The 26132-nt window shown below is 44.1% G+C and overlaps 1 long non-coding RNA gene across 1 annotated transcript in view; it reads left to right on the top strand.

Moving 5' to 3' along the window:
• Positions 1 to 25600, top strand: part of LOC141074768 (uncharacterized) — a 94935-nt gene extending 69335 nt beyond the window's left edge. Inside the window, exons 2-4 of the long non-coding RNA XR_012227206.1 lie at positions 7447 to 7560; positions 14297 to 14327; positions 24688 to 25600. This is a non-coding gene — a long non-coding RNA (uncharacterized lncRNA). The remainder of the gene's footprint in view (positions 1 to 7446; positions 7561 to 14296; positions 14328 to 24687) is intronic.
• Positions 25601 to 26132: the final 532 nt, after the last annotated feature.

Raw genomic sequence — 26132 nt, forward strand, 5'->3', positions numbered from 1 at the left:
CATTATGTCTCCTCATTCTCCGCCGCTAAATAACCAGGGTTAACGTGTTCTGTGCTGCTACAGGCAGTACAATTTTTGGCAAGGGTGTCTATGATGCCCATAGTATATTTTAAAAAAATGTACACCCCATGGGGAAATGTTTCTCAGCCCAGGCACTGCGTATACATAACAAGAGTGACAGACTGTCGAAAAAAGGGAATTTAGGCCTAAAATGGCTCAATTTTTGGCATACGGATGTATGAGGCATATCAGAGATAGACCCCACTGTAAAATGTGGCCTGATTTTTTTAAAAATGCAACATATTGCTGTATACAAGTACAGTTGCACCCAGGACAAAAAAAGAAAACCACCATAAACTGGAAAACTTTGAGCACACATAGATATGAGCCGGCACGGAGATACCACTACTACAAATGTGTGCCCTGTTTGTTTTATTTTTGGGCTAAATACTGCTGTATTTAACCAAAAGTGACAGCCAGGCCAAAAACAGAAAACAGCTGTAAACTGGTCAAACTTTGAGCACGTACGGATATGAGCCGGCACGGATATACCACACCAAAAAATGTGTGGCCTGTATTACAATTACACCTGGGGCTAGCTATATATGGCTAATATATCCTACAGCTAGCTGCAGCAGCACCAGAACACAGGAAGGGAATGGACCCTCTTGCACTGATGTGTATAGAGCGACGTACACTACCCTGCCTACCTAACACTGGAACCTATATACTCTGGAATTAGTCCTTAGAGGGACTGTTGGTTTAGCTGAATGTGAGTATTTAGGATGATAGACCCCACACTAATTAATAAATCCCCAATTCTGACCCTATCAAAGCAGCCACTCTACCTACACTTTCTCAATCCAGAGCTGAATACGGCGAGCAGGGCGGCCAGCCAATCACTGCACGACCACAGCAAAGATGGCTGTGGCGTTTCATAGCCTGGCAGACAATCCCTACAGCGTGGTTGGGTCTCTAAAGTCCGCCAAAAATGCAGAGTGGAGACCCGAGTTCCCTCCGAGTAATCCCAGAAATGCTCGCTGCTCGCCAAGTACACTGAGTACCGTGATATTCTGGCGAGTAACAAGTAGTGGCAAGCACGTTCTCTCATCACTAATTATGATACAACCAGTTTAAGATTTCTTGCAAGGCCATTCATCTATCTGCAGCTGACAGCCAAGAAAGCAATCGATTTGGACAATCTACAAAGCTAAGGCATAAAAACAACCTAAGGACAATCAAAGAAGGGATGTAACACAAAAAAGCAACTAGAATACAGCGCTCCCCCACATGAAATTTGGAAAATTTAAGTACTCCAATAAATGATATGCAAAAAAGAAAGACTAAATGGACTAAACAAAAAAATCACCAAATATATAATAAAATATAACATTTTATGGATATTTAAAAGATAAAAATTGTTAAAATATATATTGAGTTTAACCAGAGAAATAACAAGAAGAGACTGGGCGATCAAAATAATGGTAATGACAGTTAGAATTTTGATAGCTGACACCCGGCACTGAGCAGTCAAGCGCCGCTATTTGCACTTTAACCCCTGAAATGCTGCGATCAAACTAGATCACAGCATTCCATAAGCTGGCAGAGGGTTGATAGCCCTTCTGCCTTTGGATCAAAGAACCCGTAGATTGAGGCTGGGTCCTGATCGTTGCCATCGTGACCCGATGTCATCCGGGTCACCAGAGTTAAGAAACATGCAAGCAAGTTTGTCTGTCAGTGCAGAGCTGACAGTTTGTACAGCATGGGGAAGCTTGTAAACCAAACAGATCAAGGAAGCATATAGCCATAAAATAACAAAGCTTTATTGAAATTCATACAAAAAGACAGAGACAATCATAAAAAGAGATGGATATCCAATAAGATACCAAAAGTACACATGCATGTAACCATGTAATGTGCCTAACGCTACACCACGGGGTACACTCATGAATGTCAAACAATACTCAAAGAGTCATAGTATAGTACAATCAATATAAAATATGTAGGATACCAAGTAAAAATATGACATGCATGATGTGTACATTGCATAAAACACCACTGGAATATGTCATGGGAGTGCAATTTCTCTGCAAGCTATATAAATGTTATGGCTAAATTACATCTATGCGGGTATGTACCCATCAGGAATCATTAGTGTAAATATATAATCACCCATAATTCAGACTACAAGCAGAAAACGTATTATAAGGTGCATGCGCAATAGAGCCATAATATAATGGTCAAATGGCAGCAAAATGTATGACAGTATATAACAGGGGTTAAATAGAAACTGTGCCGGGATGATTAGCACATGAAGTTCCACCATAAATGCTTAAATAAACGGCCCATATAGTTCCTACATTGCACTAATCCCATTCCCTAAGTGTGCTGCAGCAGCCCCAAGAAGACATAGTAACAAGCATACGACCTTGTGATATCTCAATCCCCAATGCGCGTTTCGCGTGAGCTTCGTCCTGGGGGGTAAGTGAGTGTGGACACATGGAAGCGTATTAAATGCGAAACAGCTGTAGCCCTGTGTCTTGTCTGCATGCTTGCACTTGTCCTGCCTTTACAAACCTTGTCCATGTATACTTTTCTAAAATAAAGGACTTAGGATTTTTATGATACGGTAAACGGAGTGTGCTGCTTTTTTTCTTATTTTTTGGATTGCCTCATGTGTGCTTCTTCAAGCAAGCACCTTCACTACCGCGCATTCACCCTGCAAAGTGGCTGAATTAGAGTCCACCCATTCCACCAGTAAGTAGACTGTTTCTTAGTGCCATTCTATTTTTTTCTTTTTTATCTGCCTATAACCACCATACAGATCCATGAGCAAAAAAATGAAAAAGTTAAAACTTTCAGAATAAAGCGATGCAAAAATAATTTTGTCTATAAAGTAGTTTTTATTGTGTAAAAGCGCCAAAACATAAAAAAAATCTATATAAATGGGGCATCGGTGTAATCGTACTGACTCAAAGAATAAAACTGCATTATCAAGTTTACCACACACGGAATGGCATAACTCCCCCCCCCCAAAAAAAATCTTGAATTGCTGGTTTTTGCTCATTCTGCCTCCCAAAAATTGGAATTGAAAGCGAATAAAAAATGTCATGTGCCCGAAAATGGTACCAATAAAAAGTCAACTCGTCCCGCAAAAGCAAGCCATCACATGATGTCTTTTAGTGTGTGACAGCAGCCAAACATAAAAACCTAATATTAATCTGGTATCGCTGTAGTCGCACCTACCCGAAGAAGTTGCCTAATCACCTATACCGCACGATGAACGGAGTGAAAAATAAATAAAACCAATTCTTTACCTGCTGTTTTTTGTACATTCTGCCTCCGAAAGATCGCAATAAGGCTTGGCGCACATTTATCTCACGCTCTGCGCTAAGCGCTTGCATCGGGGTTGCCGAGTAAATCTCTGAAATAAGTAATTCAGCCCGAACCTCTGGCCGAAAATTTCCTATAATGAGGCAGATGGAGGCACTGTGGAAGCCGTCTGACCTGTGATCCGGCGGGGTCCGTCTTTTTAGGATTGCATAAAATTACCATCTGCCACAGTTTTGTGCACTTCTGAAAAGAAGGATACCACTGAACAGAGGCCAGACGGAGTCCAGAGTAATGCTGCTGCCTCATTATAGTGAATGGATCCATCGGGGGTTTCATCTGAATCACATCACTCAAAGTAAGTGGTCAGCATAGTGCACTGGATAACTGTGATCCAAAACATTATGTAAAATGTTCCCAATAAAAGAGTCAACTCAATCCACAAAAAAAGCAAGTCCCCACTCAGGTCTGTCATCTAACAGAAATATAAGGGGTTTCGAAAAGCGAAATGGCTCCTCACCTACCAAAAGAAATTCAGTAAATTCTGCACTCTCAAATCCAAATGCTTCCTCCCTTCTGAGCCCCACAGTGTACCTAAACCACATATATCGTCCATGTTTGGCATTTCCGAAACAATAAGAGCCCGCCTCCAGAAGCACGGGCTTGGCATAACACACTGCTGACTGCAACGTACTGGTCACTACAGCGTACTGGTCACTACAACTGGAGTTAATTATGATTCTTTACTGTAAATGCTTTGCATATTTGAGTTTATTACCTATATATGCTTCATATTCATTATATTGGTTAGGGCATTTGAGCGCCTCCTACTGGGCATTTTCTTTATTTTTCATTTATGTGTATTTAATAAATATGTGATTTTAATATATTTTTCTGGATCTCTTCATTTTTTTCGGCTAATATTATTACGTAAGTCCGGAATTCTTTCCATTAAATGGTAACTACAACTGCAGTTTGCAATTTTCACTCTGCAACATTCATTGCTGCTTGTTACTGGAAAATACCCATGGAGTCAAAATCATCACTACACCTGTAGATAAATTCCCCAAGGAGAATAGTTTCCAAAATGGGGTCATGCGAGAGAGGATTCTGCACTTCTAGCAGTTAGGGGCTCTGTATATGAAGTCCACAAATTGTTCTAGGAAAATGTGTACTCCAGGAATCAAAAAGCGCTCCATTCCTCCTGAATCTCTCCGTATTGCTAAGTAGTACTGTACAGCCACCTATGAGGTATTGCCACGTTCCGTAGAGATAGTGGGACAAATTTTGGCTCCATTTTTGTCCACTTCTTGTGTGAAAATGTAAACTCTGGGGCTAAAACAGAATTTTGGTGGTAAAAATGTAGTTATTTTTCTTCACTGCACAATGGTATTGTAAGGAGGTGGACCGGACCATGGGTACCTGTGTGCCTGGTCCAGAACTGAAAGGGCTGCATCCTCTGTTTCCAGGGGGAAGCCTGAGGGAGGCAGACCTTCCCCTGCTGCAGGAGGGAAGGAGAACTGAGACAGAGTTTCCTGCTGACAGGAGGGGGCAGTGAGGGCCTAAGGAAAGCATGCTGCAGGAGAGGTTGGGGCAAAGTAAGTGCAGCGCGTAGAGCAGAGAAAAGGGCGCTCTGCTTCCCCCACCCAAGTGTGCTGGCCCTGTGACAGGTCGTGCTGCAACTGTCCAGGAGAGAAGCTGTGGTGCTGGAGGGATTAGCCGTGTCAGTAGTGCAGAACGGAGCCATCTTAGCCGAACGAAGTGTGCGAAGCTAAGCCAGGTGCCGTACACTCTGAAACAGAAAGACAGTATGAGGTGAGCGCCCTTTGTGTGAACGTGCACGTGCCAGCCTCTGTGACCGGAGGAGACTCCCCTGACAATTCAGAGACAGACACTAGTGCCTGCAGACCCGGCATGCGCAGTGACAGACCTGAGCCCCTGAGAGTAGTAGCTGGATTGACCGAGGAGCACGGCATCGTTCCTGCGGTGACACGTTCTGAGTGTGGACTTGTGACAAAGAGTGGTGAGAGCAGGACCCCCTCACATTGCCCAGCATCCTGTTGTTTTCCCTGGAGGCCGTTTTTTCATCCTGGACAGAGATTTGAGAGACTGCATGTGCCGCTGTTGACGGTGCCAATGTTGGAGAATTAGGCCCTTCAATCAAGTCTTCTTTGGACTGATAAGTTTATTCTGCTTTCGTTTAATACCTTAAATACTGTATTACCATTTATCTGTTGCTCCTCTCTGCATGGAGTGAAAATCCCTGTAAAAAAAACCTTTTTAACCCTTGCTCTGCCTCCCCATGAGTGACTGCATCCCATGTTCCTGCAGGTTATAACAGTATAAAAATCTGTGACACATCTATTCAATCAATATGATCAGTGCACCCCTTGATGAATTCATTGAGAGGTGTAGTTCGTAAAATACAGTGACTTATGGGGATCTCTGCTGTTCTGACACCTCTTTGGCTCTCCCGGTGGGTCATGGCACCTGCAAACCATTACAAAAAAATCTGGTGCTCCTTGACTTCTGAGCTTTGCACTGTACCTGAAAAATATTTCCCGATTACATGTAGGGTAATGGCGCACTCAGGAAAAAATGGACCTCAGGTTCTTGTAAAAATAATTCCCATAAGTGCTTAGAGAAATTAAAAACTTGGGGCTAAAACAACATTTTTGTGGTAAATTGTAATTTATTCTTTCTTAACCACTCAGTGGTATAAAATTCTGTCAGGCACATGTGGTGTCAATGTGAGCAGGTTGCGTGATGCAGTGATGGACAGGAGGCAGAACAAGAGTTAACAGATTTATTAACAGACTGATTACTCAACGCAGGGAGGTGATGGGTAAACAGGCATATGGCAGGAGGAAAAGGCCCAGTATAAGGGCAGGTTAAGGCAAAAATGGCAATAGATAAAGCAATTGTTCATGAGGGGTTAAACTTATCAGTCAGAGGGCTTCTTAGCTGAAGAGTCCTAATGTTCAATGGTGGCGCCTTCGCAACCAGTGTGTGATGATCCCGGGGTCATCCCGAAGAAGTTGAAGATCCTGTTCCTAATGGTGGTGAAGGGTCCTCGCTGTCTCATGCGGGGTCCTGGGTCTGGATTCGTCATGCGGAGTGAAGAGTAGTCTGTGGCGCTGCCCATTCATGGCTCAGATTGACAGAAGCACAAATCGGCCCGGAGCTTCTGGCACTTTCAGATGCAGGAGCCAGCGGGCACACAGCAGGCCTCTGCTCACAGTCACTGTACTTGACAGTCGGGGGTCTATAGTGCAGGCCTGTGCTGTCACGTTGCTCGAAGGACAGAGCACCAACCTTCCCCTGCTGCACGCGCTGTTTTCCCACCAAGTCTCCTCTCCCTTTCCCGCGCACAGCCCCTTTTATAAAAGACACACCCCCTGTTGAATAGTGCAAAGGTTGGTCCAGGACGGAAAGCTTTCCGCCGGGCAACAAGGGTGACAGCCCCGACAGTTCCAGAACCGGTGCAAGAGAGGTATCCCCGGTCTGGTCCATTTTCTTACATCAATATGATCACTGCACCACTAGATGAATTCGTTGGGGAGTGTAGGTTGTAAAGTGAGTTCACATGCAGTGGGGAAAAAAGTGTTTAGTCAGCCACCAATTGTGCAAGTTCTCCCACTTAAAAAGATGAGAGAGGCCTGTTATTGAAATCATAGATAGACCACAACTATGAGAGTCAAAATGAGAAAACAAATCCAGAAAATCACCTTGTATGATTTGGCAAGATTTATTTTGCAAATTATGTTGGAAAATAAGTATTTGGTCATTAACAAAAGTTCATCTCGATATTTTGTTTTATATCCTTTGTTGGTAATGACAGAGGTCAAACGTATTCTGTAAGTCTTCACAAGGTTAGCACACTGTTGGCGGTAGGTTGGCCCATTCCTCCATGCAGATCTCCTCTAGAGCAGTGATGTTTTGGGCCTGTCGCTGGGCAACACGGACTTTCAAATCCCTCCAAAGGTTTTCTATGGGGCTGAGATCTGGAGGCTGGCTAGGCCGCTTCAGGACCTTCATATGGTGTTATTAACCCCCTTAACCACCCTCAGGGGTTAGGGATTAATAGCTAACTGCTGTTTTCTCTCTTTATCTGAGCCAAAAAGGGTTAATGAAAGCAGCGGGAGAATATTTCTCAGGTTACTGGGCAGAAGTACTGACCTGGAGACAGCTTTCCCGCAAAATTATGGACGTGGAGGTTGTCACAAGAAGGTGGGTTGGGCATACTGACAGGATTCAAAAGAATTTTCCCCTCCACCCCTTTTTTCATGTTTGTTACTGTCACAATACTTTATTGAAGGGAGGTAACAGTCATCAGGCTGTGTGTTCTTTTATTAATTATTTAATAATGAACTGGTGGATCGACTTGAGTTAATGAAGGACTGAGTCATTAATGTTTATGAATAAAAGTTATTGATTTGGTTAATATGAATAATATCCTTAATAAAGCACTGCGGCTTTATTTATCCAGCCTGTTGTGGAGTTTTATTAATTTATGATTTAGGTATGTTTAATGTTTATTATCTTGAACAGTCTTTGTATTCCCATGAACATCAAAAAAGGGGGATTACAGAACTTTCATTGAATGATTACAGTAATGCACACATGAAAAAAGGCAAATCCAATATATATTGTTCTAAAAAATACATTAGCCATAAGATATTGTAATAACATGCAAATGCCAATTGAGTGCCCTTAATTATATTCAAAACAACAATACATGTATTAAAATATATGTACACTTAACAAAAATATAAATGGAACACTTTTGTATTTGCTCTAATTTTTCATGCCTTTGAAGACAGTTTATGGTAGAGAAAGGAACATTCAATTCACGGGCAGCAGCTCTGGTGGACATTCCTGGAGTCAGCATGCCAATTGCACACTCCCTCAAAACCTGTGGCATTGTGCTGTGTGATAAAACTGGCAATTTGTCTAATCAGCATGTTGATATGACAAACTTGTGTATTATCTCGGCAAAGGAGAAGTGCCACTGCTCACTAACACAGATTTAGACAAATTTGTCAAAAATATTTGAGCGTAAAAGGCCTTTTGTGTATCTAATTTGTATGACAAAACTGACAGCTACAGGCTGCAACCACCAGCTATCAGCTTTATCATGGCTGGTTATCAAAAATGGAGAGGTCCTCATGCTGTTTTTTTATTTATTTAGATAAATAATTAAAAAAACACTGTGGCGTCCCCTCATTTGTGACAACCAGACAATCTAAAGCAGATAGCTGGGAGCTGGTATTCTCAGGCTGGTAAGGGACCATGGATATTGCCCCCAGCCTAAAAATAGCAGCCACTCCAGAAAAGGCACATCTATTAGATGTGCCAATTTTGGTGCTTTGCCTGGATTTTCCAAATTGCCCTGTGGCATTGGCAAGTGGGGTTATTTATGGTGTTGTTGTCACCTTTATATTGTTACATGTCATCTAGCCCACAGGTTAGTAATGGACAAGTGGCTATATGACGCCTATCCATTACTAAGGCTACTTTCACACATCAGGTTTTCGGCGTCAGGCGCGATCCGGCGTCGTGCCGGAACGCCGGATCCGGCAAATGTTTTGTAAAACCTGATGTGCCGGATCCGTTTTTCTGCCGGATCCGTCTTGTTCTTGACAGACAAAACCGGATCCGTCTCATCCGGTTCATCCGTTTTTCTATCCGTTTTTCGACGGATTACGCCGGATCCGGTTTTTAAAATTGACCCTTGTGGCCTTCCGAACGGGATTGGCTACTGGAAAACTATATATAGCGTGTTCCTACAGCCCTTCTTTGACAGGTTGTAGAGGAGAAAGTGCAGGTTGGAGAGAAGAGCAAGTTACTGGCGAAGATGGATGTTGTGATTGGAAATATTTTGAAGAATTTGGCGGATTTTATAGCGGAGGCGAATCGTTTGAGGGTGATTGTTCTGGAGAAGGAGAGAGCGAGACAGCAGCGCATCAGGCATCGTAGACGACGTTTGTGGATCCACCCCATCACAGCCAAGAGAATGACGCGTGGGGTCTATTCTACACTCTGCATGGACCTTCGACGAAACCCGGATAAATTTTTTGGATATGTTCGGATGAAAATGGAGAATTTTGATTACTTGGTGGAGCGCATTGCACACCTCATAAGAAAAGCGGACACCTATTGCCGCTTCTCTGTTTCACCCGCAGAGCGTCTGATGGTGACTTTAAGGTAAGCCACATTTATTGGATGTGATCGCATCAGATCACACTTTCACTGCAATCTTGTTGGTGGTAGTTTGTATCTCCATGTGTTATAGCTGAGTTTTGGTATGTAATGCGGTGATTTAAAACTAATTGAATGTTTTTTAATTCCCCACAGATTTCTTGCAACTGGAGAATCCCTTTCGTCACTGCATTTCCAGTACAGACTCGGGATTTCCACCATATCTGGAATAGTGAAGTACACATGCCGTGCACTGTGGGACTCCTTAGCTGAAGAGTTTTTACCAGAGCCCACAACAGAGAGGTGGATTGAAATTGCTGACAAGTTTCAACAGATATGTCAGTTTCCCAACTGCTTGGGCGCTGTGGACGGGAAACATATCCGCATTGTAAAGCCAGCCGGATCGGGATCGGAATATTTCAATTACAAGAAATATTTTTCAATTGTCCTCATGGCCATCGCTGACGCGGAATACAAATTTATTGCTGTTGATATTGGGGCCTATGGCCGCTCCAATGACTCTCAAGTTTTCAAACTGTCTGCCATGGGGCGTAAACTGTATGGAAACACCTTCCAGTTCCCACCACCTAGACCGCTGCCGCAAACATCTGGTCCACCTATGCCATTTGTCTGTGTAGGGGATGAAGCCTTCCAGCTGTCAGAACACCTTTTGAAACCGTACTCTAGCAGAGGATTGACAAGACCAAAACACATTTTTAATTACCGCCTCAAAAGAGCAAGAAGAATGGTTGAATGTACCTTTGGTATTCTGACAGCCAAATGGCGGGTCCTATTGACTGCGATCAACCTCAAGACAGAAACTGTTGACGAGGTGATCAAAGCTTGCGTGGTACTCCACAATTTTGTTATCTGCAAGGAACCCATTTCCATTGAGGACACCTCTGAAGAAACCACCTTGCAAGATTACCATGACATTACCACTAGAAGTTCTGTGACGGTTTCAGTAATGAGGGACAATTTTGCACTATACTTTATGTCACCTCAAGGCAGAGTACACTGGCAGGATGACAGAGTGTGAAAGATTTGTGCCCTAACCAAACTTGTGTACCTTCTGTACCAACAGTATATACCTTTGCCAACCAAAGTTGGCTATCTTGTCATGGTCTCTATTTTTAGCTTTAGGCCACAGGTGTGTACCTGGTTGTGTTTTATGCAAAGTATTTCACCTTTTAACAAAAGTTGTGTACATTGTTAGGAAATCACCAACAATAAACACAACTTTTTAGGTGAAATACTTTGCTTCAAACACAACCAGGAACACAACTGTGGCAAAAAAATAAAATTTACCCACAGTTATATACCTGGTTTTGAATACCTTTTTACCTTTTAAATACCCTGTATTTAACCTTTTTTTTAAACATATTTCGCCGCAGAAAGAAATGACAGACAACCAGTGTAAACAATAATTTAACTTTTATTTAAAATATTTTTTTTTTGTAAACTGTTTTTAAAGTTAAAAAAACTTTTTTAATAAAGGTTTGAAAAAAAAACTGGGCATTTTTATTACAAAACACACATTACAAATCTGTGTAGTGTGGGGTGGAAATACTGCTGGAGTGGCTGCGGGACACTTCGACAATGGGAGTGTGGAGAGAGGACTGGGATCGTGGTGGGGAAGGAACAGTTAGAGGTGATGGTGTGGAAAAAGCTACAGAATGGGTGGACATGTGGGAGGCAGAAGAGGTGGTGGGCGGTGGAGTGGAGGGTTGGGCAGGGACTGTAGGAGCAGATGATGTTGATGGAAAGTTGTATGGGGAAGGAGTTTGGTACGGGGAAGGAGTTTGGTACGGGAAAGGAGTTTGGTACGGGGCAGGTTGCTGGAAGTGGGGAGATGTCTGGTACTGGGGAGGTTGCTGGTACTGGCCAGGTTGCTGGTATGTAATAGGAGGGGGAGGATGGAAAGTGGCTGGAGGGGGTGCAGGTGGAGGAACTACAGTGGTGGGAGGTGGAGGTTGGGAGGTAACCTGCTGTAGAGCACCGTGGCACGAATGCATTACATGCATCTGCTGGGTAGGAGATAGTGTTGCCATGCGCTCCACAACAGACCTGAAAAAGGTGTGGTTTGGCGAAGATCTTGCTTCTGAATGCATGGTTTGCAGAAGTGTCTTCACCTCCAGAATGCTGGAGTTGATCTGCTGAAAGCCTGCAGAGATTTGCTCTGACAAGACTTTTAGACAGTTCTGGAAAGATGCATTCAGATGCAAGAACTCTGGCGCATAACTCTTTTCCTGACCCCTCTGCCGCTGCCGCCCAGTACCCGCAGGTGTACTAGAGGTGGCAGGGGCAGAAGGGTGGGGTAAAGGGAAATCGATCTCCTCACCAGCAGCTTCATGTAATGTAGGCGGCCACGATGCTCCTGTGCTGGTGGATGGGACAGATGGGTCGAATGTGTGGGAAGGCTGGGAAGGTGCAGATGTACCGGGGCGGTCGAAGTGTCCCTCGGTGCCGGTCTCCTCAGGGATCGCCTCAGAAGGGTCCAATCGTGCAGGCTCCCGAGTGCTGCTCACTGTGCTGTGGAATAAAGAGAAAAAAAACCAATTAAAATAGTGACATGGTATGGCCCTGGCTGAAAAAAAAAAGTTACATCTAAACATTTTTTTGTCACATGTGGTGTGTAATATTTACCTTCTGGTGAGCATTGTCTCCCGGAGGAACGACAGGGCTCGTGCGTACTTGTACTTGCTCCTGCGTCCTCCAGATCCACTCGGGGCCCGCATCTCTTTATTGAACTCCTTCTTGAAACGATCCCTCACAGACCGCCACCGCTTCACAATTATCTCCCCTGAAACGAGAAAGGACAAAGTGGTTAGTATACAACATCAGTGTTTCCCAAACTCCAGTCCTCATGGTCCCCAGGGGTCATGTTTTCAGGATTTCCAAAGTAAATAGAAATCCTGAACACATGATCCGTGGGGACCACGAGGACTGGAGTTCGGGAAACACTGGTTTAAATCAAGCAACCGGTACTGTATATACTTACGCTCTTTAATCTGGGCCCGAGCTTCGAGGTCCTCCCAGCGGTCCACAAGGAGCGAACAGATTTCCTCCCAGAGTCGTCGGGTAACGATAAGGTCAGCGTGGCGGCGGTCAGCCATATTCCAGAGCGGCTCCCTTTCTCTGACGAGATCGATGAGGCGGTCCACATCAATCTCTCCATCCTCACCGTCAGAGTCGGGAGCACGCTGTGAAGGCTGTTAAAGAAAAAGACAAAAATAACATAATTAGCCTCCACAAAAGAAATGAAATAAAAAGTGCAAAAAAACAAAGCAAAAATATTTATACTTACACGCTGGTGACCGCCGCGTTGCTGTCGCTGACGACCCCGGGAGGCACTGCGAGGACCTCTTGGCCGAGCACCAGATTGGGAAGACTAGAGAAGAAAACAAAAAATGTTATGTCTTTGGATGTAGGCATTTGTTTGCTGTGTGTGGTCTGCAGAACATTGTTTTCTATGTGTTGTGTGTAGTGTGATGTTGTGTTTCTGCGTTTGATGCAAAAAACTTACCAATTGTGAGCCCACTCCAAGTGTCTGTCCACCCCTTCCTTCTTCTTCTGGGAGCTCCTCTTCATCTTGTGATTCCTGTTTTGAAATAAAAGGCAATGAATAGACATATATTACAGAGATGATGGATTTTGAAAATAAAAACTTACCGTCAAACGCTGACGATGCGAGGGAGGGCTCCCAGAAGAAGATGTGCTGTCTTCCTCATGGCCAGACTCCATGGCTGTGGGTGGTGTTCCTGCTGCTGCCATTGCTGCTGCTGCTGCTGCATCTATTGGGCGGCTGTTGAATAAAGAGAAACAAAGGACCAATGAATATCTTGACATTCCATAGCCCTAGTTTGGAGGAATGGGGGATTTGATAATTACCGTCTCTCATCTGCTGCTGGACTCCCCTCCCATTGTTCAGCATGCTGCTCCATTTGGGGTGGTGCTGATGGTGCTGCTGCAGATGTCTGCTGCCTTCTCCTGCTCCTGGTTCTTGGCTTGGGTGTCATGTTGGGTGTGGCTGAGGGTCCCACTGTCTTGCTTTTATATATGTCTTGTGGGCAGAGCTACTGAGCATGCTCAGACCAAAAAAACCGGATCCGGCCACCGGATCCGGCTGTCGCCAGATCAGGCGCATTGCGGCGCTCATAGGCTTTCATTGTATGAAAAAGCCGGACACGCCGGATCCGGCGTGTCCGGCTTTTTCGCCGGAGACAAAAAACATTACAGTAGCCATTTTTTCCAGACGCCGGATCGCGTCACATTGCCGGATCCGGCGAAAATCGGATGAAACGCATGGCCATCCGGCTCGATCCGGCTCTAATGCAAGTCAATGGGGGGGAAACCGGATCCAGCATTGCATTTCGCCGGATCCGGTTTTTGTCAAAAGCGCCGGATCGCGCCTGACGGCGAAAACCTGATGTGTGAAAGAGGCCTTACTCCATAGTCATATTGTAAATAAAAAACAGAATAAAGTCCCAGAATAAAGTTGTCACACAGCAGTGCCATAAGTGAGTTCACCAGGGTTCAGCTATGACCTTCTGTGAGCTTTCTCATTGCGGAAGCTCAGCTTTAGAAACTGACAGAACACTAATGGGACCCCTGTCCAAATCATTCAAATTGTCATGGTACAGTATGTATTAGCTGCACTTCAGACAGGTGAGGAATATGGTTAATTATTATTTTTCTTTTTTTTACAGGGGACATGGGCATCAGTGGATAAATATTTTTGTTTATTATTTTCTTTTTTTTACAGGTGACATGTGCTTTAATGGAAGGGGTGTAAGGTGAGTATAACTGTGATTTTTAAATAAATTTGTAAAACTAGGTGTACATTTTTATTTCCATTAAAGGACTATATTCTGGAAGTTTTTTTTACAATATGACCATGGGTTTAGTAATGGATAGGCGTCTTATAGGCGCTTCTCCATTACTAACCTGTGGGCTTTATGTCACTTGAAATACAAAGGTGACTTAAACCCCATAAATATTAACCCCACTTGCCACCACCACAGGGCAAGTGGGAAGAGTTGAACAAAGCACCAGAATTGGCACATCTAATAGATGTGCTTTTTCTGGGGCAGCTGCAGGGGCTGATATTTTTAGGATGGAGGGCCAAATATCTTTGATAGCCAGCCATAATAAAGCTGACAGCTAACAGTTGCAGCCAGCAGCTGTTAGTTTTGCCATACTGGTTATCTAAAATAGAACACAGCCCAAGTAATATTTTTCAGTTTATTTATTTATAGCCCAGGCGCCAGCTGATGAATATTCTTATCAGTGGTGCTTGCTCTCGATGTTATTAACGATAGCAGGTGTAGGCTAATGGGAGCAGTACTCATATTGGATGTTCGGAACCCTATTTATCGGAATGGTTTCCTGGTTTGGGTTCAGATACTGTTCTGGTATCCGAACCGATCTTTTTTTAAAAATGTTCAGCCAAACCCGCTGGACCTGAACATCCAGGGGTTCGCTCATCACTACTGCCTAATAATTTTAAATACCTTGATAAAGGGTGTTGTATCTTCACTCCTCACCCTCACTCATTACACATATTACACATCACCTGAAATGATTCATGCCATAAGCATTCAAGTTTATACAGCTTACAATTTGAAAATCTGCATAAAATTGATGATAGGGTCAAAATACTCACTTGACTAATAATTGAGCCTCCTGCGTAGGGTCTAAGTATATGACTCGCTCACACGTGCATATAAATTGGATGGTATTGCACTCAGACCAATGTTATTCAATGAGACAGTGCAGCTCAGTATATTTTTTTCCTGGCTGTTTTGGTCTTCAGAAAAAAATGGTAACATGTTGTGAGTGGACTTGTTCTGTCCACACTAAATGAAGCAGACTTCACGTAGCTATACAGGCAGCTAAACTGCTATATCGGGGTCCAATAAGGAGACTGTAGGTTGAATCTGTGCTTTATTGAACGTGATGGTATATTGGCGCGGTGAAACTACTGTACAATGCAAACATATATACACTCGGTCAGCACGGTTACATTGGAATACATATATACAAATAAATCAACATCTGCACTACTAACTGAGCAGGGGAAAACTAACTAGACAGGCTAATATGGGACAGAAACTAGATGCAGGAAGCATGATTGCATACCAGTGATGCTGTCACAAGGGGAGAAGAGAAATGAGATTCTACCAGGATGCAGGCTGAGGGAAAATGGAGAACTGGAGGGAAAATGGTGGCTGGGCTAACCATAATCCTTTGCAAAAGCTTACCAGAATGCCTTGCGACGGAGGAAAAAAGAGATTCAGAAAGTGAAAGTAAAATAACACAATAACACTGCGGTTATGACTCTGGTCACTAGAGGGAGCCAGAAACAATGAAAACAATAGAATCTATGGAAAAAACTGAACATTCTGCATATTCACTAGTAATCACTGTAAATATTATCAGACAGATGATAGAAGATTATGAATTAAATGTCAGACACAGAACACTCCACGTCTGGCATCAACGGATGTCACTATTTCCATCCTCTGAAGAAAACAATAGGTCCAGTCAGCTACTAGTCTGAAGAATGTCTTAAGTTCATTCCCTTTGGCCATCCTAAGTTTGACTTTGCAGACATTGCCATCCTTACTCTGGAATGTTGCAGTCACTAGTCCACTGGCCACTGGTTCCAGTGGACTTGACAGTCTTTCACAAGAACGAGGTCACCAATGCCTAGGTTAGGCCTGGTAGATTGCCACTTCATCCGCGGCTGCAGGGTAGACAAGTATTGTTTGCCCCACCTGTCCCAGAATGTATTGGCAAGACTTTGCACCTGTCTCCAGTGGAGCTTGTAGAGGTCCTTGGCATCGAATCCTCCTGGAGGGGCACTGGATAGTCCTGTTTTCTGAGTAAGGAGAGTGTCATGATCACAGTGCAGGGTTTTGAGCTGCACGTCAGAGGTTAATGTCTGGAGCTAGCTCAGTGCAGGTTTTGACCTGCACACCTGTGGTTAATGATTGTGGCCTCTTTTTGGTTCTGGGAGAGCTTCTTAAACCCCTGGGAAGCTCCAATCCCTGTCCGTTATACTTTTGCCTTTGGCCGAGTGTGGTGACCTCTGTGTGCCTGTGCCTGTTCATTTTTTGTACAGGAACTGTCTTTTTTGGGGTTAATTGTGTCCTGTGAGGGGTTTCGTATGGATCCTAAGAAGGTGCTGGCGATCGCTGACTGGGTTCAGCTTCGAGATCTCAAGGGACTCCAGCGCTTCTTAGGATTTGCAAACTATTATCGGAGATTCATTAAAGGTTTCTCACAAGTGGTTAAACCACTCACGGATCTTACCCAGGAGGACGCTGATGTAAAAAATTGGTCTGTACTCGCTAAGGAGTCCTTCTCAGCTATTTAGAAATGTTTCATGTCCGCCCCGGTGTTGGTACAACCAGACCCGTCCAAACCATTCATTGTGGTGGTGGATGCTTCTGAAGTGGGGGTGGGGGCTGTGCTGTCTCAGGGTCCGGCCACCCTTACCGAATCCCCGGTTAAATTGCCAGATATGTTTTCTGGTAACAAAGATGAATTCAGAGCATTTAAGGAGGACTGTAAGCTCTTTTTCTCTTTGAAAACCTGGTAATGCCGTTTGGGTTAACTAATGCACCTGCTATTTTTCAGAATTTCATCAATGTTGTGTTTTCTGACCTGATAGGCCGCTTTGTTATTATTTATTTGGATGACATTTTGGTGTATTCCCCGGACAGCCAATCTCACTTGCAATATCTACAGACAGTTTTCCATAGACTCAGGGAGAGCAAATTGTTCGCTAAATTGGAAAAATGTTCGTTGTTATAGCTTGTTTATATGGTTCTGACCCGGTTCTGTTCCCTGTTGTGAGTTTGCCTGTTGATTCTGTACTTCGCTTCCCTCCCTGTGTATGACTCATTGCCTGTGATCTGACTACTCTCTGCTCGCCCCTCTTGTACCTTGCAGCTATCTCTGTGTATGACTCATTGGCTACGTCCTGACTATCCTCCCTGTCTATGCCCCTTGGTAACTTTGTCTCGCAGTTACCCTGCTAGGAGTTCTCTTGCAGCTCCTAGCACTCTGGAGTTTAGGCCACGCCCCCAGCAGTCACGTGCTTCAGGTCCTGCTATTCTGAAGTACGCACCTACTCGGCTGCTGCCCGCTCCACAGGTATCTTTGAGCACAGTTCGCTTTACTCACGACACGCGCACTGGCTCAGTGAGCAAGTGCAGTGCGGTGTTCCTGACAGAGAGTAGCTGGAGTCAATAACAAAGGTTCCTCGGGGTCATTAAGGACTGGAACCAAGGGTCTTGTGTTGATTATAGCTGCGGCTTCTGCCATGAACGTGGTTAGGCTTTCGTGGGTAAGTCTCGCTGCTCCTTCCTGAATAAGAGTGGAGTCAAGAACTCTTCATACTAGACCAATCATCCGTTCCCATGATCCACCAATGTGTGAAGAGTGAGGTGGGTTGAATGACCACGTGCAACTTTGGCCACTGAGGAACCTCTCAAGAGTCTTACAGTCTAGATTTGAAAGTATTCCCAATTCTTTTGCTGCACCAGTGATGTTAGTACCCCTGTCTGAACATATATATTTGATAGGACCACGGATGGCCATAAAACGTCTCAAAGCATTTATGAAGCTTGAAGTGTCAAGTGACTCAATGAGTTCTATGTGGACGGCTCTGATTGTCAGACAGGTAAACATGACAGCCCAACGTTTACTATTGGCTTGTCCGCCTCTTGTATAACGTGTAACAACTGACCAAGGCCCAAACACATCGAGATCAATGCTGGTAAAAGGAGGGTCTGGACTGAGTCTATCTGCTGGTAGGTCGGCCATCATTTGGGTTTGAGCTGAACCACGACGCTTACGACAGGTAATGCATTTGTAGATGACACTACTGATGAGTTTCTTTGCACTGACAATCCACAGGCCAGCAGTTCTGATGGCTCCTTCTGTAAATAGTCTTCCTTGGTGTTTGACCAGATTGTGGTAGTGTTGTACGATTAAGTAAGCAACATGACATTTTCCAGGAATGATAAGAGAGAATTTCTTCTCAAACTCCATTTTAGCTTCTTTGAGTCGGCCTCCTACTCTCAGCAGGCCGTTGTTGTCGCTGAATGGGTCGAGTTTTCTCAATGTGCTGCTCGCTGGTATTGGAGCTTTGTTAATGAGACATTGGATTTCCACAGAGTAGGTTTCTCTTTGAAAAGTGAAGATTATGTGGTTTCTGGAAAATTCCAAGTCGGAGGTAACATAAGTGTTTTTACAGAGATGCCACCCTTTACATTTTTCTGTGTCACAAGCTCTGGTGGTTTTGAATGAGCGAGCTATATGAGTCAGGCAGGTAATGGCTCGAATGAGTGACTTCCAACTTGAAAATTTGTCAAATCTGTGAGATCCAAGCTGGATTGTATGAAGTGTAGACACTTGAGGGCGAATTTCAGCATCTGAGTCCTCTCCTACTAGTTCAAAGGTGTCTGGACAACGTTCCTCAGTGTACAATAGTTTTGGTCCTGAGAGCCATGTTGTGCTTCCTAGTTGACTTGCATCAACTGCTCTGGTTGCGTGATCTGCAGGATTTTGGTCCGTGGGGATGTAATGCCACTGTTTTGGATGAACTGATCTCCTAATTCGTAGCACTCTGTTGGTGACATGAATAGAATCGCCTGGTTTGATTGTGGATGTATCCCAGGACTACTTTGCTGTCTGAGTAGAACTTGGCTTGTTTCAGGTCGATATCCATCTTGGATGCGATGAACTCAGCTAACTCGATGGCTAAGAATGCAGCACAAAGATCCAACCTTGGTATAGTGTGCTCTGGCTGTGGAGCAAGTTTGGCCTTCCCCATAATGAATCCCATATGGCTCTGACATTTGGAGTCTACAGTTTTGAGATAGGCAACAGCAGAAATTGCTTTGACAGAAGCATCTGCAAATACAAACAGTCTTTGGCTTTGTATTTCTGTAGATGGCACAGGGGTGTATGGTCTTGGCACATTCAGGTTGGAGAGGGCTGCTAAAGAGTTCTTCCATACTTCCCACTGGATTCTCTGATCAGGAGGCAGAGGTGCATCCCAGTAAGATGTCTCCTTAGTTAAGTCTCTTAGTATGGCTTTGCCTTGTATAGTAACAGGAGCTGCAAAACCCATGGGATCATGCAGGCTGTTGATGACAGACAGGACACCTCTGCGTGTGAAAGGCTTTTCTTCCTGGCTGACCTGAAAAGGTAAAAGTGTCTGACTGTAGATTCCAGAGAAGCCCGAGGCTGCGTTGCATTGGTGTGGGGTCTGACCCCAGGTCCAGTTCTCTGAGACTGTTACACAAGTCTTGTGAAGGGAATGCTTTAATGAGTTCTTGGCTGTTTGAGGCTATTTTATGAAGCCTGAGGTTAGAGCAAGCAAGCTTCTCTTGGGCTCTCCTGAGAAGACTGATGGCAGTTTCATTTGAAGGCATGGCTTTCAGACAGTCATTAACATAAAAGTCGTTTTCTATGAATTGTCTGACATCTGATCCATATTCTATTTCTCCTTCTTGAGCTGACCTTTAGAGTCCACAAATGGTGACTGCAGGTGAAGGACTATTGCCGAAGATGTGCACTCTCATGCGATACTCTGTGACCTCTTTAGTAGGATCATTGTCTCTGTACCAGAAGAATCTTAGGAAGTTCCCGTCTCTCTCTCTCACAACTAAACAATGGAACATTTGTTGGATGTCAGCGATGAAGGCAATGGAATCCTTACAGAAGCGCATAAGTACTCCCAGCAGTTTGTTATTGAGGTCAGGTCTTGTCAGTAGAACATCATTCATGGAGACATCATCAAACTTAGCACTGGAGCCAAACAGCACTCTAATCTGGCCCAATTTCTTAGGGTGGTGTACTCCAAACATGGGTAAGAACCAGCATTATTCAGAGTCTTTGAGAGTGGGAGCTAATTCTGCATGGCAGTTCTCAAAAATCTTTGACATGAAGGAGAAAAAGTGATCTTTCATCTCTGGTTTCTTCTGCAGATTATGTTTAAGAGAGGAGAAACGTTTTAATGCCTGATTTCTGTTGTTTGGTAGACGTGGTCTGTGGGTTCTGAAGGGAAGAGGTGTGACCCAGCTGTTGGTCTCATCTTTTACAAGTCGCTTGTCCATTACCTCTAAGAACAACTTGTCCTCTACTGACATTGCTACTTGGTTGTATTGCTTGGTTCTCTGTAAGACTGTTCACCCCAACTGATCCTCATAGCTTCCTGACACGATACTGCTGTCATAAGTAAAGTCTATTAAATGATTGGGCAGTTGGATACCATGTGGTAGTTCCTTGACATGGAACTCATTGTGGCAAGGTTGAAACAGAGATGGGTGTCCTTTCTCCAATGTATTTGTTAGCATACTTGTCATAGAAGATGGGGCGTGCTTATATCCCAAGCATACATTTCCTATTATGACCCATCATAGGTTTAGCTTTTGGGCATAGGAAGCATTGTGGAGTCCATTGATATGATTGCTCACTTTATGAACCTGTAGGATATCTCTTCCCAACAGGAGTATTATCTGTGCCTGATGGTCGAGTTCCGGTATAAGGTGTGCTATGCGATTCAAGTGAGCATGATAAATTGCCACATCTAGTGTAGGGATTTCAGATCTGTTGTCTGGGATCTGATTACACTCGATGATTGTAGGTAGTGATAGGCAGAATCGTCCGTGTAAGGACTCAATTTGGTAGTCAGTGGCTTTTCTACCAGCTGTTGTCACAGTACCTGCACATGTCTTTAATGAGTAGGGGGTGCTTGGCCCTTTGATGTTGAATAGGTCAAAGAATGTTGATCTAGCCAAGAATTGATTACTTTGATCATCCAAAATAGCAAACAGTCTTACAGCTTTGTCTCTATGACCATTTGGATACACTCTGACGAGGCATATTTTTGAACAGGACCTACTGTATCTTGTCTATTTACAGACTTAAGTACATTGTGAAGTGATCTCTGGCATAGCTGCATCAGTGCTCCTTTCCTCCCCGCCATGCTCACTGTCAGCTGGCATGTTTTGTGCACTCCATGGAGCTGGTCCAGGGTGTAGGGCAGTGTTATGATCTGTAGTACCACATTCTGTGCATTTTACACTGACCTTGCAATCCATGGCAAGATGAGTGTTGGATGAGCAGCACTTGTAGCAGATACCGTTCTCTTTCAGGAAGCGTCTGCGATCTGGCATAGATTTTCCCCTGAAGGCTCTGCATTTCAGGAGGATGAGGCTTCTGATGGAGCGGGCACTGCTTCTCAGGATCCTATACCTTTGTCTCTGATTGAGAGCAGCCAGCAGACCTGTAATTGGAACTTGGAGAAGAAAGATAAGTCTTGTGCACTGCCACAGATGTTCCGCGTGGGTTTGCAGCTGGTGACGGTGTGGCATATGACATTGCAAAATCAAAGCTGGGATTATTTCTGATTGTCACTTGTTCATGTACAGTATGAAATCTACAAAACCGGAGAAGGGAGGGAATGGAACACTGTGTTTGTATTTGAACGTTGAATCATGTGTGAGCCACCTCTCCTGTAGATTGTAGGGCAACTTTAGGACTATAGAGTTAACAACTTTGGCTATGTCAAGGAAAGCAAGTCCTTGTAGGTCACCTTCACATTTGGCAACTAGGACTTCCTTTAGCAGGTCACCTAGTTCTCTAAGTTTCTGGAGACCTTTGATAGATATTTTAGGAAAGTCATCGATTCTTTTGAACAAGGCTCTCTCTATTACCTCTGCTGAGCCGTAACACTCATCTAGCCTCTTCCAGATCTTTTTAAGGCCAATTTGAGTGTGGTTTATATTAATGTCTCTGATCCTTACAGCATGTTTGACTGACTCTTCTCTCAGGTATTTGACTAAAAGGTCTCTCTCTTCCCTGCGTTGCAGCCCCAAGTCTCTAGTGACAATTTGGAAGGAAGCTTTCCAACCTCTGTAACCTTCAGCGTGGTCAGTGAATTTCGTGAGTCCCTTGGCAACCAGATCACGTCGTGTGAAGAACTTAGCAAATTTTGTTGTGAACTGGTTTTCAGAAGAGTATACTGGTGATGGGTCACCCTGATAGTGGTGTGAGGTGCGTTCATATCTGTTAGTATCCTCAGGGTGGCACCAGCTGGTGTCATATTGCTTCGGTCTGACGTCCGGTGTGTCAGCAAGGCGATTCACGTTGGTTACCTGTGAGGGGTCAAGGTAGTCATTAGCAGAATTGTTTTGCTCCACATTTTCCTGGAGCTGAGCCTCATGATGACTCTCACTCGCTTAACTGTCATGTTCTTGGTTATAGTTTGGATCAGGAAGTTCATTAACATACTAAGATGTGCGTTGTGGCGAATCTTGCAGTGGCAACTTCAGACATGACGTACTGCTTCGGCTATGCAGCTCAGGGTTGTGCACGGCTTCTAGTGATTCTGCTTTGGCTAGTCCTGCGGCAGCTTCTCTTTTAACTGCTAGGCTCTCTATGGCGGCATCCACAAGTGATTTTTCTAACTGCGTCTTTCTCTCTTGCTCATCTCTTTCTAAGCATAACCTTCTCTCTTGATCCTCTCTCTCTATGCATGACCTTCTTTCTTGATCTTCTAGGCGTGCTTTCTCTAATTTAAGTTGCATCTCTTCTTCAGCATAGCTTGCATGCATTTTGGCGGCTTCAGCATTTGCGTGGGCAATGGCGACCACGCTGCTGATGGGTACAGTCTTTGAGGAGACGGATGTAGCAGATTTTGTCCTGTGTGATTTGTGGGACATGGTGTCTTGGGGGAATGCTATGCTGTGCAGAGTTTGCTGTTGCTGTATTAGTCTCTGTGTAGCCGGTGACTTTAATCTTACTAGGTGGGTGAGTGCAGTTTCACTAGTTCCTGAAAGCAGGATGAAAGGGTGTCTTTTCCCTGAATTCCACTAGCTGGATGGCCATTGTTTTACTGGCCCCTGCAGGATGGAAGACTCTTCTTTCTCTGAGTTCCCACTAGTTGGATAGCTGCTGTTTCACTGCAGTCCTGCAAGATGGAAGACCGCCTCTTCCCTGAATTCCCAACAGCAGGAGGGCCGCTGTTTCACTGCGGTCCTGCAAGATGGAAGACTGTCTCTTTCACTGTTCTGCCCTCACTAAATGAAGCAGACTTCACATAGCTATACAGGCAGCTAAACCGCTATACCGGGGTCCAATAGAGACGCATGCAAAAAAACGCATCATACGTTTTTGCATGCATTTGCGTCTATTATGCGCATTCGTTCTCTAGGGGTTAAAACCAGTGTCTACACATTTCTATGCCAAAAACGCAAAACGCATGCACACGACAACACAGACCAAGGCATGTTCATGCGCACGCCTGCGTTCCCATAGAATTGAATGCGTTATTTTGTCGCAATCCATGTGCAAGCGTGCGCATGCGGTTTTTTTACGCCTTTCGGCGGACCCAAAAATGCAACGGGTTGTGTCTAGCGCGCCTAGGCGCACACCTTGAAAAAACGCATGCGCACGAAAACGCATACGAACGAGTGCAAACGCAAGACCGTGCGCACGCCATGTTAAACATAGGTATGCATGATGCATGCGCATGTATGCGCTGCACAAAAAAAAAAGCTAATGTGAAACCAGCCTTAGAGAGACAAGGAACCTGGCAAGATATATCAATGTTGAATTGCTAATTTTACTGGTGCAAGAGAGACCTGAAAACTGGGACACTTGGGACCACTGGTGTGTGGACTGAGGACACAGGGATGACTCCTGTACGTACATAAGCTTTGATGACAACACATGAGAGGTGCAAATGGCAATAAGTAACTACTCCTTTTTTAAACTACATTGTGTCTGTAAATACATGTTTCCTAACATATAATTGTGTTGTCTTTAAAAAGTAATATACAAACAATACATTATGAGCACACTTACTTATTAAATATACATCATGCCCTGAACCCAACTGTCAGTTTGCGAACAACAGTCACCTGCACACTGCCACCAATTATTATTCAAGGCTAATCCAAGGTGCCCACCCCTTCATATGCATATGTTTTTTCTTATGTTAGGATGACAACATGATGCAAAGTCCTGTACAGTGATAAGTGTCCAAGGTTGCACACAGTACCTGAAAACACAATTCACAGGAGACAAATTGCATCCTCTACTCTCTTAATTTTTTTTTCATTGTATTTCCAGTGAGTGATTTGACAAGATGTTGGAGGAGCTGCTGGGATCAATACAAGCGAGAAAGCCAGAAGTGGTTCAGCAACACCTAAAAAAAGACCTTTCATTTATATGCAAAGGCTACATTTCCTTAAGCCAATTATGGCTCTGCATCCATAAGTGTAAAGCCCCCGTCACACATAGTGATCTCGCTAGTGAGATCGCTGCTGAATCACAAGTTTTGTGACATAACAGCGATCTCATCAGCGAGCTGCTGCTGGTAACTAAGGTAAACAGTGGGTTTCTAAGCGGCGCACAGCGCTTAGAAACCCGATGTGTACCTTAGTTACCAGCGTGCTGGTGCAGGAAGCTGGTAACCAAGGTACACATCGGGTTTCTAAGTGCACACATATGAACAAGTCGGTTGGACAATGTTCACACACCCACTGACTGAAACACAAACAAAGAGCACAGAATGACAATTGTGCCGAAATATCCTGCAGTAAAATATATAACAGTAGTCAGCAAGTGCTCATAAAAAGATGATAACAAATACAGGGTATTTAGTCGATACTTTTTTTGCAAAAAAATGTATACCAAGCTGCTCCACCAGGTCTAGGTAACCCCTATTGAAGCAGTCCCTATCTAATGTATTTAAAACCTGAACATGTGAACAGTGTCTAAATGAACAGGATGAAGACAAGCGCTTCCCAGTGTGGGCACGTGGTGCAAGCCAGCTCTTTATGTGCATGTCACACAAGAGAGGGGTGGGGTCTCTCAAATCATGCATAGGCACGGAAAAACTGGATTGCTATGAAACATTGTTGCATGTGTTATATACTGCTATGCCAATATTTACCAGACCACTACCACCATGACGACATGACAACAATGGCGTGAGCTTGATCTACCATCCTTAAACATCATGTGTTAGGGATTAGCAGTAATGATGAGTGAGTATACTCGTTACTCAAGATATTCCGAGCATGCTCGGGTGATCTCTGAGTATTTGGATGTGCTCGGAGATTTAGCTTATGTCGCCGTAGCTGCATGATTTGCGGATGCTAGACAGCCTGAATACATGTGGGAATTTCCTAACAGGCTTTCCTCACATGTATTCAGACTGTCTAGCAGCTGCAAATCATGCAGCTACGGCGACGGAGACTAAATTTCTGAGCACATCCAAATACTCGGAGACCACCCAAGCATGCTCGGGAAATCTCGAGTAACGAGTATACTCGCTCATCACAAATTAGCAGCTGTAATGTAAATCTAACAAATTACTCTGGAATACATGTAGAAATGTATAGGCAAAATGTATATTGAAGTAGAAAAACACAAGAAAAAACATAATACTGCTACTATTGAAGCGGAGTAGACAAGCTGCTTCTGTCCTTGAGCATTGAACATCCATTTGGGAGTTGAGTTTTGTCAACAGACACACGCTACATTGTTGTAGGTATACTCTTTAGCAGCAC

The sequence above is a fragment of the Dendrobates tinctorius genome, unplaced genomic scaffold (genome assembly GCF_039654945.1).
Source record: "Dendrobates tinctorius isolate UK_male_01 unplaced genomic scaffold, ASM3965494v1 ptg000015l, whole genome shotgun sequence".
NCBI classification, from domain to species: domain Eukaryota; kingdom Metazoa; phylum Chordata; class Amphibia; order Anura; family Dendrobatidae; genus Dendrobates; species Dendrobates tinctorius.